The sequence below is a fragment of the Dromiciops gliroides genome, chromosome 2, assembly GCF_019393635.1.
Source record: "Dromiciops gliroides isolate mDroGli1 chromosome 2, mDroGli1.pri, whole genome shotgun sequence".
NCBI classification, from domain to species: Eukaryota; Metazoa; Chordata; class Mammalia; order Microbiotheria; family Microbiotheriidae; genus Dromiciops; species Dromiciops gliroides.
This window is the reverse complement of record NC_057862.1, coordinates 73,686,179-73,703,758: the sequence shown is the minus strand read 5'-3', so window position 1 is coordinate 73,703,758 and position 17,580 is coordinate 73,686,179. Positions and strand designations below refer to the sequence as shown.

Genomic DNA, 17,580 nt, shown 5'->3' with positions numbered 1-17,580 from the left:
CTGAGTTCAAATCTGGCCTCAGGCACTTGACACTTACCAGCTGTGTGACCTTGGGTAATTCACTTAACCCTCATTGCCCTACCAAAAAAAAAAAAAGAATTTAATTTTGGAGCAGCTAGGTGGCGAAGTGGATAGAGCACCAGCCCTGGATTCAGGAGGACCTCAGTTCAAATGCAGCCTCAGACACTTAACACTTACTAGCTGTGTGACACTGGTCAAGTCACTTAACCCCAACTGCCTCACCAAAAAAAAAAAAAAAAAGCATTAAGGCAGTATGGATATTTGGAAGGAAATTAATTTGTAAAAACATTCTATCACTCAAATATATTTCTACTATAGAAAAATTATTCATTAAAGAATTATTTCTCTCAAAAAAAATGGTAGTCAGGGCAGCTAGATGGCGCAGTGGATAGAGCACCGGCCCTGGAGTCAGGAGTACCTGAGTTCAAATCCGTCCTCAGACACTTTTTTTTTTTTAAAGAGGAATGTTATTTTCATTTATTTATTTATTTGTCTGTTTGTTTGTTTATTTGTTTATTTATTTTGCGGGACAATGGGGGTTAAGTGACTTGCCAGGGTCACACAGCTAGTAAGTGTCAAGTATCTGAGGCTGGATTTGAACTCAGGTACTCCTGACTCCAGGGCTGGTGCTTTATCCACTGCACCACCTAGCTGCCCCCAGCAGGTACTGATTCTTAGCATTACCTATGACATCTAGAACAGGCACCTCCATGTTGCTTTTGTTGTTGTTAATAGAGTAGCTACTTTTCTTTATTCGTACCTCAAGGTTCATCTGAGAGAGAAAGTTAGTACTGATAGAGATGCTGTGGGTGTGAGAGGGACTAATACTTCTTGGGACACCTGTGGAAGGTATAAAAGAACACACTAGCCAGGAAATGGCCTGAAGATGAGTAGATCTGAATCAATGAATTGGAGAATCAATCTCTATAGATAAGTTGTTTTAGTCAAATAAAACAGTCACTATTAAATGAAAACTGTTAAGTGTGAGAATGGTCATTTAGTGCAAAACGAAGAATAACAGGGTTGTAAGAGATTTTTCTCCAGAAATTATATGTCTGAACCTGGTCAGCCATTTAACTGATTCAGTTCTTTCCTTTTCAAAAGTAATCAATTCATTGTGAAATGGCTCTTGTTGGCTGGCTAGTAGATGTAACTCTCAAAAGGCAATTTAAGTAATATGTTAAAAAAAAAAAAACTTCTGTCTCCAGCTATGCTATTCTTGCAAAAATTGCTGAAATCAGGATGTGATTATTTTAAAAGCCTAACTCTTTTTGTTATTAAGAATATGTCACAGGGGGGCAGCTAGATGGCGCAGTGGTTAAAGCACCGGCCCTGGATTCAGGAGTACCTGAGTTCAAATCCGGCCTCAGACACTTAACATTTACTAGCTGTGTGACCCTGGGCAAGTCACTTAACCCCCATTGCCCCGCAAAAAAAAAAAAAAAAAGAATATGTCACAAGGCAAAGCAATGGTACCAAAACACCTGAAAAGACTTTTAAGTGGACTGATACTGACTGAAGTAAAGAGACAGCTACACTGTGCAATAATCAACCGTGATATACATAGGTCTTCTCAGCAAGGCAATTTCAAAGGACTCATGATGGAAAATGCTCTCCACATACAGGAAAAAGAACTGTGGAATCTGAATGCAGATTGAACCATACTGTTTCTAATTTTTTTTGTTTTTTAAAGATTTTTCCCTTTTGTTCTGATTCTTCTTTCACAACATGACTAATGCAAAAATATGTTTAATGTGATTGTACATATATAACCTATATCAGATTGTTTTCTGTCTTGGGGAGGGGGGAAAGAGGGAGAAAGATATGGGATTCAAAATCTTGTAAAAACACATGTTGAAAACTATCTTTACCTGTAACTGGAAAACAATAAAAATACTTTTATGATTAAGAAAAAAAGCAACCTTTTCTCACCATTTGAAGTGAGAAGTAAACTGGGTCTCCAAATAAAAATTTCAGAAAGTCCTATTTTTGTCAAGTAATTGACAGACAGACTCTTCTTAAAATTATTTAAAATTTTTATTATCTTTTATAAAAGGTATAAAGGTATGCCCCATAAACTGGACAAAAGAAACAGAAAGATCTGCCTTCAGGTACTGCCTGTTACATGTCATAAGTGTCACCTTTCAGTGAGGCAAGCAACTTCCTAAAATTGTACATTGGAGAGCAGCCAAACTGCACTGATATAAGCAGGTTTTGGTTCTTTTTTTTAATCTGGAGTTCCTCCATGCCAATAAAATCATTGGTCAAGTAAAAAATATTTTTTTCTTTTTACATAACCATCATTTTCAAATCTCTCACCCTCCCCAGCAAGTCATCCTTTGTATAAAAATTTTAAAAGGAAAAAAAAGGGAATTAAACAAAACTAACAAACACATCACCTGGGTCTGATAGTACATGCAATGATGCCCATCCATCCATCACACACCTCTGGGAAAAGAAAGGAGGTGAATTTTCTTACCTCTTCCTTGGGTATAAATTTATTTACTTTCTTCCTTCTTTGCTTTTGTTGTTACCTACATTTATGCCTACCAAATAAATCAGTGTAAAATCCTATACCATTTTTCTTCGTATTCTCTCAAACCCTTACAACCATAAGCACCTGCAGTCAAAAGACAGCACTGAATATTTTACTAACCAACATTTTATTTATTTATGCAACCTCGGGAGAAAAATTTCCACTTTTTTGGGCCCTTGGAGTTTGGGCCTGGAGAGAACATATTCCCTCCTAATGTGAGAGGATGATAGGAAAAAATCAGGAAATAAAAGCTAAACCTGATTCAGGAAGGAAATAAGAGAAGCAAGGAAAATAACATTTTCCCTCTAGTTTATGTTACTTGAATTCATTTTGGACAGCTCAGTGTCTCTGCCAGGTAACTACTTGGGGAATTGTAGAGGACAGCAGAAGTTTCACTCATCTCAGTCAAGTCCTTCCCAGAGACCAGCAGACCATCCTGTCCAGTCAACTAATATCATTTTTTGTTTTTCAACAGTACCTCCTTTCTATTCCCAGTTCTCTCTCCTGATCTAGATTTTGACCCCACCTAACATAGTTCGGTTTGGTGTGAATCGTGGGGAAAAGCTCCTTTTTTATGTTCCTACTGTGGCTAAATAAGGAAGACTGGGGAAAATGACCTGAGAAAGAGAAGTACTTGGAATTCATCCGCTTTTGCAGTTTATATGACAACATACTTTGCTTATGTCAAACATATGTCAAGAGGGGAGGCCAAAGTGACCCCTGGCCAGTGTCTGAGCATGTTCTTTGAAGCTTCCTTTGGACATAGTAGAAGACTAGGTTGGCTTCTGCCAAGCCCATCCCTGAAGGGCACTACTTCTCTAGAGATGGAATTTAAAATATGTAAAATGATAATGCTGAATCTTAAGGTATGAAAATTTTATGGATCATAATATAAGGGACAATTTTTATTTTAAAGAAAACATCTGGGGAAGCTAGGTGGTGCAGTAGATAAAGCAACAGCCCTGGATTCAGGAAGACCTGAGTTAAAATCTGACCTCAGATACTTGACAATTAATTACTAGCTGTGTGACCCTGGGCAAGTCATTTATCCCCAACTGCCTCACCAAAAAAAAAAAAAGAAAGAAAGAAAAAGGAAACATCTGTTGCTTTGTTAACATGATTTCAGAGCGTTGGTACTAGGTTCCATTCTGCTCCCCATCACCATTTTTCCCCCCTAAGGAACTTTGTGTTCTCTGGAAGAACAGAGAAAGGTGATTCAGTACTGGAAGTAGGTTCACATGGTTGAAATAAAGATATGGTTCTGATGACATTTAACCTCTACCCAGAATCAGCCACTAGTAGATTATACTTAATCTAGGTCTATCCATATTTTAAAAGATTGGCTCATTTAACCTAAGAAACAAATACAGGGCCTCCCCAACACACCTTCTCTTAACAATAAGCTGTAGGATTCACAGAGCTTAAAGAAAATTTCATTAAAGGGCTAAGTTTCCAAATGGATGAAACTAAGATTCCCATGAAGGGGAAGAGTAGAGGTACACACAAATTTACATGTAATATATCTTGAATGCATTTCAATCACAGCTGAAAATTAAGTTTCTGAGTCATAAGTAAACACACTGGAAGCGTGTGAGCTAAACAATTTAGCTGCACATAAAATTAACTCCACAAATTATGCTATATATCAATTGCTCGGGTCTCTTTGAATGTATTTCTTATGGCATGTGCAAATTAAAGTAAAATTTAGAAGTGTAGCATGATAAATAACATGCTTTTTGATATGTATGAAAGGGTATAGAAACAAGTGATTTCTATGGTTGTACATGGGAAGTTTTTCCCGATGAGTTAAGGATACCAAAAGACCTATTGCAGTGATCTGACAAGTAGGCACTGTGTTTCTTTTCATCCCTGAGGTAGCTAATTATACCTACAAGTACGAACTTGTCTCCCAGAGAGAAAGTAAAAATGATATAAGAAGCTTCTCTAACACCCTGATTTCTTAGAAGCGATTGAGATATTCTTAGGATAGAACATATAACAAAGAAAGATGGAGAGATGAGGGCTAGATGATAGTAAAAGTAAGTGGATTTGGAACTGCCTATTCAGTTACATCTAGAAAGCATTAAGGGTTTGTTGTGACAACCAAATAAGCCTTCATTAAATGACTACTATGGGACAGGCACTGTGCTAAACACTAGGGATACAAAGAAAGGTAAAAAAACAGCCCTTCCCTAGAAGAACTTACAATCTAATGGAGAAGACAAATAACTAGGTACAAACAAGCTATGTACAGAAAAAACAGCAAATAAACAAAGGGAAGCCACTGTATTGAGGATTAGGACTGGCTTCCTGCAGGTGGTAGGATTTTATCTGAGACCTGAAGGAAGTCAGGAGATTAGGAGGAAGAGCATTGTAGGTATAGGGGACAGCCAGTGAAAATTTCCAGAACGGGAGCAGCTAGGTGGCGTAGTGGATAAAGCACCAGCCCTGTATTCAAGAGGACCTGAGTTCAAATGCGGCCTCAGACACTTGACACTTACTAGCTGTTGTAACCCTGGGCAAGTCACTTAACCCTCATTGCCCTGCAAAACAAAACAAAACAAAACAAAACAAAAAAAGAAAATGCCCCAGAACTCAGAGATAGAATATCTTATTCAAGGAACAGCAAGGAGGCCAATGTCAGTACATTGTAGAGTACCTGAGTATGAGAATTGGAATGGCACCCCCTGCTGGAGAGATATTGCAGGGAAGCTCTGCCATGAGGAGAAAGCATGTGATAAAGAAACCATGTGACTAGCATGGAAATTACCACCTGTTGGTTGTGTCAATCAGCACTACCAACCAATTAGCTTGGAGCTGTGTGTGTGTGTGTGTGTGTGTGTGTGTGTGTGTGTGTGTGTGTGTGTACGGCCCTGTTTTCTGTTTTACACGAGGCTTCTGAGAGAAGCCCCGGAAGGTTGGCCTCTTGGGTTCCTGACCTTGGTATGGTGGGTCATATGCTGGGGTCTCTTAGAAATATTTAGATTATTACTTCTCCCTCTCCTCACCAACTTCTGATTGTACTTTAATAAATATTTAAAAGTCTAAATTCTTGCTAAAACTTCTAACTTGGGGCGACCACTCATTAGATTTTAGACATCATAGCTAGAATTTTAGCCCCTTAAATGAGGAAGAGTAAGGTGTAAGAAACACTTTAACAAATATTACCTCATCTGCTCCTCACAACCCTATTAGGTAGGTGCTATTTTTATCCCCTCAGGAAACTGAGGCAGACAAAAGTTGTGACTTGCCCAGGGTCACACAACTAGCAACTGAGGCCACATTTGAACTCGTGTCTTCCTGACTCCAGGCCTAGCATTCTAGCCACTTTACCACCAAGCTGGGAAGAAAGTACAAGCCTAGAGCCAACTGAGAAAATAATTATTAATAATGGGTTTCTTGGGAGGACCCAGGTCTAGCCCTTTCTCCCCATCCCCACTTCAGAAAGTTCAGTTCTTAGGAGGAAGTTTTAATCTTGTTTAGGAAGAGCCCAAGGGAACAAAAAGAAAGGCAATGGAGGAGCCAGGTTATGAAGAGCTTTGGATACCCAAAAGAGGATTCACATTTAATCCTGGAAGTGACAGCGCACAACTGGAGTTTACTGAGCTGAGGGTAAATCACTTTTGTCAATGAAAGGAAGACAGAGTAGGGAAAAGACTTGAGACAGGTAGAGCCGCCACTCTCCCTACAAGCTACTGCAATGTCTAAGCATAAGGTAATGTGGGCCCACACGGGTGTGGTTGCAGTGTCAGAGGACAGAATACATGTTGGCAAAGGGGAAATTGACAGGCCTCAGCAACAGCTTGGATACAGGGAGTGAGAGTGAAGAGTCCAGGAGAACTCCTAGGCTGGGAGCCTGAAGGACTAGGAGGATGGCAAGAAGCAGAGTCCCTCCTCAACATGACAGCCTTTCAACCTATTATAGTACCCCCACCCCCATCCCATTTCTTTAATCTAAACTAAACCTTTTATTTTTTTAGAGCAGAGGGAAGGATAATACCAAAGTGAAGAGAGCCAGAAAAAAGGAAAAAAGCATTTATTAAGCACCTACTATGTGCCACACACTGTGCTAAGCACAAATATTATTTCATTTGATCTTCACAACCACCCTGCAAGGTAAATGCTATTATTATCCCAATTTTATAGGCGAGGAAACGGAGGCTTCCAGAGGTTAAGTGATTTGTCCAGAGTCCTAGAGCTAGTAAATGGCTGAGGGTGCATGTGAATTCCGGTCTTTCTGACTCCAGGTCCAACACTCTCAATCCACTGTGCTACCTAGGCCAGGAGAGGCCAAAATGCACTTCCTCCCTTTCTTTAAAGAAGTTGAAGGGGAAAGGGTGGCACCACTATGCTGTTTGCAATATTCCAAATACTGTCAGATTCAGTTGCTGTCCTGGTTAGTTTTGTTTTATTGCCCTTTTTTCTTTTTGGTTACAAGGGATGGTTTACTGGGTAAGGAAAAGGGAAAGGATTTCTTTTTTAAATGAAAATGATGTAAAAACAAAGAACATCAATAAAAATGAAACAAAGGGGGCAGCTAGGTGGCACAGTGGATAAAGCACTGGCCCTGAATTCAGGAGGGCCTGAGTTCAAATCTGGATTCAAACACTTGACACTAGCTGTGTGACCCTGGGTAAGTCACTTAACCCTCATTGCCCTGCAAAAAAACCCCAACAACACCCTCTCTCATTTTATAGATGAAAATTAAGGCCCAGAAAAGTTACATGACTTGCCCCAGGTCACACAGGTAGTAAGCAGGATTTGAACCCCTTCCTCTACATCTAACATGTGCCTGGAACACAGTCAGTAGGTCCTTAACCAATGCATGATAACTGACATTATACCATCTTTCCTGCACAGTGAGCTTTCTTTCCTCCACCATTTCTATAATTTGTGAGAAGAGCTATGAGTCATATTCAGGAATACTTACTGTTCAGAAATGGCAGAGAAGCAGAAAGGTTTTTCTATTGCTGGGAATGGTAGAATTGTTGGACTCCATGAAAGAGACAGAAAGGGGGAGTGGGGATAGGGAGCTGAGCACACTAAGGCACATCCTTTACAACTTTTTCTGCTGATGGAGCAGGATCATTTATCATAAGAGCATCACCTCATAACGACAATGCAGTTTGTGCTGGGCCCAGAACCTCTGGTCAGAATGTCAGCAGTGGCCATTCTCTTTTAATCCCCTACTGCCTCCCACGTGCCCATCAGCAGCACTGTTACATTATTTTCAGGAAAAGGCACACTTGGGGGGGGGGGAGGTTGGGGCAAATGCTGGATATATCCCCAAGGCTAGCCAAGGTGAGTCTTCAGCTATCACAGAGAGAACAGACACTACTTTCATCAGGTTAAATACATTCCCTTTCTTTTTCTTTTTCTTTCTTTCTTATTTTTTTTTTGTGGAGCAATGAGGGTTAAGTGACTTGCCCAGGGTCACACAGCTAGTAAGTGTCAAGTGTCTTGAGGCTGGATTTGAACTCAGGTCCTCTTGAATCCAGGGCTGGTGCTTTATCCACTGTACCACCTAGCTGCCCCCATTCCCTTTCTTTTACCTGCCTCAGAATTTCACTTTGCTAAGTTTACAGGGTTGGTCCTAATTATGCTGGATCTAACTGACATGAGGAATAACCAGTGACTTTGTCACTTTCCACTACTCATCAAGTAGCATAATGTTTAGGGAAACAGGAAATAAATTTTACCATTCCCTTTCTTGTCAACTTCCTTTCACTAGAAAAAAAATCACATCAATTTGAGTCAGAATAAATGTTAAATGTATTTAGTTTGCCTAATTACATCTGCACAGAAACTGGAGAATTCAGCTACAAATGTATCTTTACTCTTGGCACACCCAGTTTTTTTAAGCTGGGCAATGAAGGTTAAGTGACTTGCCCAGGGTCACACAGCTAGTAAGTGTCAAGTGTCTGAAGTCGGATTTGAACTCAGGTCCTCCTGACTCCAGGACTGGTGCTCTATCCACTGTGCCACCTAGCTGCCCCTTACACACACATTCTTAAAGATGAAAGGGAAATAAACTCTAAGTGGTGAGAAGAAGGAGGGCAAACTGAAGCAGTGGCTTAAAGAATGTTGCTTCTACATAGATGGTCATGTATCTACAGCTACTATTCTATATGTGATGCTGGAAAGAGCATTAAATAGACAGTCAGAGCAGGTCAGTCCTCTGGGGCTTGAGGCAACCAGCACAATGACATCTACAGACACAAGCATCTGGAGGATGTGGGGGCAGCTAGATGGTGCAGTGGATAAAGCACTGGCCCTAGATTCAAGAGTACCTGAGTTCGAGTCCGGCCTCAGACACTTGACACTTACTAGCTGTGTGACCCTGGGCAAGTCACTTAACCCTCATTGCCCCGCCAAAACAAAACAAAACAAAAATAAATAAATGCAAGATGGTAAAGAGGTGGCAAACAAGCAGCATGTGTGCAGGGTGAGCTGATGTTCAGAAGGACAAGATTTTTGTTCAGAAAGCGTGTATGGTACAGAATCAAAAAGGGGAAAAGGGAAGGAGGGGAAAAGGGAAGGAGGGCACAAGCATTCATTAAGTCCTACTATGTGCCAGGCACATCATGTGTTCAACACTTTAACAAATATTACCTCATCTGCTCCTCACAACCCTATTAGGTAGGTGCTATTTTTATCCCCTCAGGAAACTGAGGCAGACAAAAGTTGTGACTTGCCCAGGGTCACACAACTAGCAACTGAGGCCACATTTGAACTCGTGTCTTCCTGACTCCAGGCCTAGCATTCTAGCCACTTTACCACCAAGCTGGGAAGAAAGTACAAGCCTAGAGCCAACTGAGAAAATAATTATTAATAATGGGTTTCTTGGGAGGACCCAGGTCTAGCCCTTTCTCCCCATCCCCACTTCAGAAAGTTCAGTTCTTAGGAGGAAGTTTTAATCTTGTTTAGGAAGAGCCCAAGGGAACAAAAAGAAAGGCGATAGACCCCCTGGTCTAGCTCAGGGAAGTGATTACACCACACCTATCAGGACTTCTCCTTTGCCCCTCAGGGGGTCTCTCCCACCAGACCAAGTTGTCTTCTGTAGGGCAGATTTTAATTTGGCCCACCCTCAGGTGATGTCAACCAATGGAATTGAATGATGTTAGCCAATTAGTTTTGATCAGTGCATAGTGACCCGCCTCTATCAAAAGAGCCAGGAGGCTCAAGGTTGGTGCCACCTCGGCTCTGAATGCTGTGGGTTGGTGAGCTCTCTCCTCTCAGGAGAATGTAGATTAGCAGGCTATGTGCTCTCTGAGAGACAATATATCGCTGGAGCTTTTCTGTTTGTTAACTGCCACACAGTCGATTCTTTACTGGTATGTTAATTAATAAATACTTACTGCCAAAACAGGTACAATAGCCATTATTATATAAAAAGCCATTAATATATAAGTAGCAAATAATTTTAAAAACACAGGTTAGCCCAAACAATTTTAACAACACAATCTGAGTGGACTCCGGCCAAAAGACTGCTCATACTTCAGGATTCTCTTATAAAATGCCTACAAAAGCAAAGGCATGATCTGGCAGAATGATACATTGATAGAAAACTTAGAAAACCCCAAGTATGTCTGGACAAAATAATCTTCACCTTCATTAACAAAATAAAAAACACAGACTTAATAACATTATCTCAAAAATGTGAATAATACTTGCCTTTTGCCTTATTTGTTAGTTTGTTATGAGATTTTTTTTATCACATCCTGTAACTGCACTGTCTTTAAGATGGTTACATAAACAAGAGAACTGTAACTATGAATCATTGTTTAAAAATTTTGTTTCATAGTCCTAAAAAAGAATTATGTAGATTAGGGAAGCTAGTGTTTAAATGATTTTTTTTCATTTTTTGTTAAAATTGCAGCAACAACTAAGTTCTCACACTTTTCTGTTTCTTTTAAAAGATCTGATTAGGCTTATCATTCAATTGAATTAGTCAAGTTAAACTATTTTCATCAAAGGCATCTCTCTACCTCAATATAAATGTTTTTAGATTTATTAGCACGGATTAATGGGGAAAGACTACTTAATTATTACTACTTAATCAGATTACTTTAACCCATTATATGTTTTAGGGAAAGCCCTTAATTTGCAAAAGTTCCACTTGTAAATCAATATGCCTCAGCCTGTCCAAAGGCTAGGGCTGAAGCAAGTACACTGAATTAAAACAAAAGCAAGCATTTCCAGTCTAAATTCCCTAATTTCCCAATTACAATGATTTGATTAAAATACTTCTTCTCAATCATCGAAAGGTATTTTATTGTGTTTTGTTGTATAACAATCCTGAGTAAAGAATATAGTCACATTTTGTAGTGTAGGTGATCTTTTAATGTCAAATATTCAACCAACCTAGGCTATTGGAGTACACACACACACACACAGTTCAGCTAGAAAGAATGACCTCCTTCCTGTTGAGTTGTTTTCTATTTGGCTTAAACAAAGCTGTACCTTAGGACTGACTTATTTTAAAATTGACTGAATTTAAAGTTTGTGGACATGTTATGTAAACCATAATGCTGCTACTCATTGGGGGGCAGGCTAAGATGGGTCACCAGCATAGGTTTGTGATGATGTGATTATAAGGCTGAATTTAATCATTAAATACTGTTGAGTTTTTTTTTTAAGTGGTCTACTGTAGAATATCACTTGAAAAAGCCTGTCTATTATCTACTAATACCCTAAATGAAGGACATCTTCAATGCATATGCAGATCATTTTCACTTAAAAAAAAAAATCTATATAAATGGGAAAGGAGGTATATAGGCCAAAAGTTAATGATGTCTTGTTGCCTTGTAGAGATATTAATAAAGTCTGAAATTTTTTTCCCCATATCCATAAAATGCTGTCTTTTCTCTCAGGTATCTTATAAATTGATCCTGCACTGCCTTCATAGCTGTGTCACCTTCACCTCTAGTTACGTTTGGTCTAATTCATTTGCTTCTATGATGTCTTTGTGAGTTAAAAAAAATCTTTGCAGATATTTTCCATTTTTCTTCCATTTGTGATCCTCCTTCCATTTCATCCTTCAATGAATGCCCTTAGGCATTTATTAGGCCTCTTCCATGATTAAACTCCACTGTTTCTCTCTTCTTTATACTGCTCCATCTTCTATCATCTTTCTCCCTAAGATTTTACAAATGAGTTTCTGTACTAAACCCAAGTTACCTTTGGCTGTCATCTTTCTGCAATTGGCAAATAAAGTATTTGCTTCAGAATGAGTCAGCTAGAGTTGGGTTCACTGTATGCACTGATTAATGATGTATGATATGAACCGCCTTCTTTCCACATTTGAAATTATAACTTTTGATTCTGAGTCTTTTAAACGCCGTCCTCCAACCACACTCTAAGGACATCTTACTTTGCACAGGATCTTGAAGTTGGAAAGGACCTTTGAGAGAAGATAATCCAATGACCTTATTTTACAGAGGAGGAAACTAAAGTTCAGCAAGGTAGAAATCCTCTATTGTTCAACTTTCTATCTCTCACAGTGTCTTGCATATTGTATCAGGCTCCTAATAAATATTTGTCGAATGAACTGTTTGCTATTGTGGAATTGTACAGATATTAAAGATGGAAGGGTCTAATTCTGTTTATCCTTAAAGAGCCCAATAAACATTTTTTAAAGGGTGGGCTCTACTAGGTTGAAAGAGAAATTTCATGATTTCATTGTAAAAACTTTCAAATCAGTATGTGATTATGATGGAATATAATTTAATGTGATATAAGACATGATGATGAGGATGCTCTCAGAAAAACCTGGAAGACTCATGTAAATGAGCTGATACAAAGTGAAATGTACTGTGTACAAAATAGCAGCAACATTGTAAGATGATTAGCTACAAATGACTTAGCCATTCTCAGCAATACAATGATCCAAAACAATTCTGAAAGACTTATGATGAAAAATGCTCTGCATCTCCAGAGAAAGAACTGATAGTATCTCAATACAGATTGAAGCATACTTTTTTTTTACTTTCTTTATTTTTCTTGAGATTTTTTTTTTTTTGGTCTATGTTTTCTTTCACAACATGACTAAATAGGGAAATATTTTGCATGACTACACACGTATAACCTATAGAACTGCTTGCCTTCTCAATGAGGGAGGAATGGAACAGAGGGAGAGAATTTGGAACTCAAAGTTTTAAAAGGGAATGTTAAAAATGGTTTCTACATGTAATTGGGGGAACATAAAATACCAAATACGTTTTTTAAAAAATACCTTTCAAATCAAGACAAGGGTTAGATCTGATAGGAAATATGACAGACAACACATAGGGCAGAACACTTGAGTCACCTACAAGGGTTAGAGGCTCAACACCTTATTCCTCAAGCTTCAGAGATATGAAAGCAAATGAGAGAACTGCCATTCTATTTCCTCTGTGTGAAAACTGAACTGTAGTTATGCTTCTATAAAAAGAAGAAATGAAAATGAGAACAGGTACACATCTGGCAAGTGGATAATGGAGTTTATAAGACTGTGTTTGTATAGCAGATAGATTTGCATACACAACAAAGAATTAACTAATGCTTATTTAGACCCTTTTATCACTTCTCTAGTCAAAGTTCCTCAAGTACATCACAGAAGAAATCGTTTCTTGCATTGTACTGCATATCATTCCAGTCAGACACTATAATGTACATAAGAGGTTTCAAACACAGCTTGCTGAGGCCCAAACCAGATTAAAATGCAAATGGGAAATATTTAACAAAACAAATAAAAATACAATAGAACATACATGTGAACATGTGGTTTTCTAAATCAATATGCTGCTGCAAGGATTTTTATGTACAATTCATTTCTACTTGAGTTTGACACCACAGTTGTTTCTACATCATACCCAGAGCAAAACAGACAGAAATTTTTCATATCTATTCTGCTGTAGTCAAAAGTTCCATTTTATTTTGTAATCACAACAGCATCGTTTTACCTACCTACCTATCAGTTAGTTACATAAGGAAATCATAGAATTTTTGAGCAAGGAACTTAAAATAATCTAGTTTAATTTACAGGTAGGGACACTGAGGGCCAGAGATGTGATGTGACTTGCCTATTTCCTCGGTTCAGGTCATTGTAAAGATTTTTTTTAAATAACTTGGAAAAATCTTGGAAGGCTCATAAGTGGCTCAGCACATCAGTATCAAAAGACACTATGATTTTTTTCAGCACTGTTTTCTTATCTATAAAATAAGGAGGTTGAACTAGATGAAATCTACATTCCCTTCTAGCTATCAGTCTATAGGCAAAATAATATCATGAATAAACCCTAATGTCCTCTATAATTCAGCTACACAGAGAGCAAATTAGAGAACTCAAACTCCAAATATAGGCTATAGCACGAAGTTATAGTTCCAAATAAATTACTAATTATTAAGAAAAACTTTTAACCATTATGTCTATTCTTAGGATCATTTTAGTTCAGACCTTGGAAAGTCTTTATTCTTTTGTAATATTAGAGTTTAAATTACTGTAATGAATAAAACTGACTATAAATGCAGAATGCCAATTTTATACTGTAAAATAATATATAAATATGAAATATATTTTTTCTACAGGTACCTACAGGAAACAGAATGTAACATACAAGTAGGAGATGAGGAAAACTGATTGTCTTTTAGAAGGCGGATGATTTTGCCACTTAACCTAGTTGCATTTAAAGTGACTACTCCTCTATTAAGGTAGTTATTTTTCAGTCATAATTTGAATGGCATATAATATGATCAATATTACAAAGTGTGTTATTTAAAGGAAGAGTTCCTTCCCCTGAAGATTCTTTTGCTAATCAAAATCAGGGTTAACTATGTGAAAAACTGGAAATAACTCCGAGTGAAGAGCACCATTAAACAGGCTGTCCTTAGAGATTCAAGCGATATGTTCTAACATCTTGCCCTGGCTTTGGAGTCAGTCATTCTAGTTTCTATTCTTGGCTGGCACTGTAACTGACTTCGGTCATCTTGGACAACACTTCCTTTCTCCAAGCTTCAATTTCTCCAGTGGAAAATGGGAATAAAGAGAAAAGTTCCTAAAGATCAAAACAAGTTCCTGCGTCGTCACTGATCCCCCTCTGACCTTATTGTGATTTCGCCCTTTAACACGACTCACTTTTCTTCTCCGGCTCTGGTTTAACTTACTCCCTTATAAAAACGACTTGTCTGATCTCAAAAATTCCCTTCCCATTACCGAGGTTCTGTGCGTTTCGGGAAGTTGATGCCTTGCGGACACGAGAACTTGTTTATAAGCATTCCTATGACCATCACACCACGGGTACCAAACCTGCGGCTCCAGCCGGACTGGTCATATACTTGTTTCCTATACACTGACTGATCCCCCCCATCTCTCACAAGCCCTTCCTTGTTCCTTTCCCTTCCAACTTATTATTAAAAAACTGGGAGTGTATCAAGCCGGTGAGGGGCGCGTCTGGGACATCCAGCATGGCCTCAGTTTCCTCATCAGTAAAATGGGGATAATAGTCCCTGCGGGTACCTACTTCGCAGAGGAGTTGGTTCAAATGAGCTAATAACGCACGCGGAGCAGAGTGCAGCGCCCCAGGAATGTCGGTCGGGATAACTCATTATAGCTACGTAATGGGGTGGGGACCCCAGGGCGAGCGGCGTCCACCCTTCTCCCTGAGAGCCCGAAGCATGGGAAGGGCAGGGGCCCGAGTGCGACGAATCCACGCAGGGCCTCCGAGGGCAGCCCGTTTTTCCCCGGGCATCTTCCCGACTTGCCTCTCCCCCCCCTCCCCCCTGCTTCCCAGCCGCCTCCCCGCCTTCCCACTCCTACTCGTCCCCCCCCCCTTCCACGCAGCAGCGGAATTCATTCTCAGGGCGCAGCCCCGCCCCCGGCCCTGGACCCTGACCTGCGCTCCGCCGTGGCCCGTCCGCCTCCTGCCCCTTGGTCGGCCACCTCCGCCCCCTCGGAAACTGAACGCCGGGAGTGAGTCAATCCGACCCGACCTCAGAGGCCGGCCCCGCCTCCCGCCTGGCCTTCCGCCCCACAGAGCCCGAGCCTCCCTCCGCGGCCCCTCAGCCCCGGGACACCGCGGGCGCGCGCCGCGGCGCCCGCTACTACCCCCCCCCCCGCTCCGCCCCGACTGCTGCGCGCGCTCTCCCTCCCCCCGCCCTGTCTAACACCCCGCGCGCTACCCCTCCACCCTTCGTCGGACGCCCCGCGCGCTCCCCTCTCTCCCGGCTGCTGCGCGCGCTCTCCCCCCCCTCCGCCCCGCCCCGCTGCCGTGCGCGCCCATCTCCCCACCCCACCTCGAGCGGTCCAGTCCTGCCCTATGCACGCCCTGCCACATCGCCCCCCTTTTCCCTCCCCGGGCCGGTGCGCTGGCCCCGCTCCGTGACCTCTCCATGGTGCCCAGCCCCACTCCACGTCCCCGCGCGCTTGTCCCGAAGCAGACCCTCCCTTTCCATGGCGCCCCCTGGTGCTGTTCCCACTTACCCCGGCCTCTCCTCTCTCGGAGGAGCCCCGACCCGGGTGACCCGGGTGACCCGGGTGACCCGGGTCCAAGGCGCCCGCCGGCAGCCAGAGGGTGATCCGAGGGGGCCCCTGGAATAGGGAGGGACGGTCCCGAGTCGGAGCGGAGGTGTCGATCCGGTCCGGTCCGGTCCGCGGCCCCGGGGCGCGCTCGCGAGCGGAGTCACTTCAGGAGCCTGAAAGTGCCGGCTGCCTCGGAAGCTTCGGAGCAGATGCGGGGAGGGCATCCCAGTGTGGGGAGGAGAGCTCCCCCGAGCCGGCGGGCCCGGCACGTCCGTGGCATGCCAGCCCACGAGGCGGAGCTTGCAGCCCGGCCTGTCAGGCCACCGCGGCCCGGCAAGCGAGCCCCTGACACCGCCCCTCCCCGAGCTCCCCTTGGCCTGGAAACCAACGGGGAGCGGGGAGGGGGGGGCAGGTCGCCTCTCCCCCACTGCGCGAGCCCGCCCCAGCCCTGTCGAGCTCTAGTGGTCCAGCCGTCCCATTCCCAGTGAGCCTCAGTTCCGTGCCCCCACACAGTAGGTGTTTAATAAGTGCTGGCTGACTTGCCTGCACAGGGTGTTTCCTCATCTGTGAACGGGAGAAAATTAATCCCTATAAAGGCTTCTTCGATAGCCTGTGAATCACAAATGTGAGGTCTGGATGAAATGCTTTGGAACTTTAAAACATGAGAGAAATGTCAGCCACTGTCTGGTGCGCGGCAGTGACTCAGAAAATTACATAATTGGTCCAGCCATACCCGAGATCGGTTTGGTACTCTGCCCCCACATCACCAAACTGTGCCTACCCCTTGACCCAGGAGGGACCTGCTGCAGGCCGGAAACCCCAAACAGTTCAAAGAAAAAGAAAAGGTGTTCTGTACAAAGCAAGTGGCAACATCATGAGGTGTCCATCAATTAAGGAATAGCTGGGAAATGATGGAGTAGGGATGAATGTACTGGGATATTGTTGCACCATCAGAAGTGAGGAAATGGTCAGGTTCAGAGGAAACTGGACAGACCTGTATGAACTGATGCAAAGTGAAGTGAGCAAGTAGAACTAGGACAATAATTCATAACCTAACAACAGAGTTGTAAAGAAAAACTTTTCTTGAAAGACTTGAGAACTCTGATAAATGTGATGACAAACCACAATTCCAGAGAACTGATGATCATGCACACTACTCACCTCCTGACAGAAAAGGGATGAGACCTATATTTTCAGACATTGCCAAGCAATCCAGGAATTTGACTTGCTTGACTGTATATTTGTTATAAGAGTTTTATTTTCTTTCTTCTTTCATTTTTCTTTTTTCCTTCCTTCCTTTCCCTCTTTCTTCCTTTTGGGTGAGGTGAAATGGAAAAGAAAAATAATGCTTTTTAAGTGAAAAAAAACATTAATTTTTAAAAAACAGTTATTTTTGTTATGGGGAAAACAGGTAGGTCCTTAGGATTCCTCTGTAAAGAATTACACTCTCCAGTATGTCCTAGTTAGAAATAAGAGAACAGTTTTATTTGGTACAAGAGAAACTGGCCGGGAGGAAAATTTAAAA

At 41.6% G+C, this 17,580-nt stretch overlaps 1 protein-coding gene across 1 annotated transcript in view; it reads right to left on the bottom strand.

Moving 5' to 3' along the window:
- Window positions 1-16,314, bottom strand: part of LOC122744097 (dynamin binding protein) — a 123,192-nt gene extending 106,878 nt beyond the window's left edge. The window contains exon 1 of the mRNA XM_043989441.1: window positions 16,017-16,314. The gene's annotated coding sequence lies outside the window, so the exon portion shown is untranslated. The remainder of the gene's footprint in view (window positions 1-16,016) is intronic.
- Window positions 16,315-17,580: the final 1,266 nt, after the last annotated feature.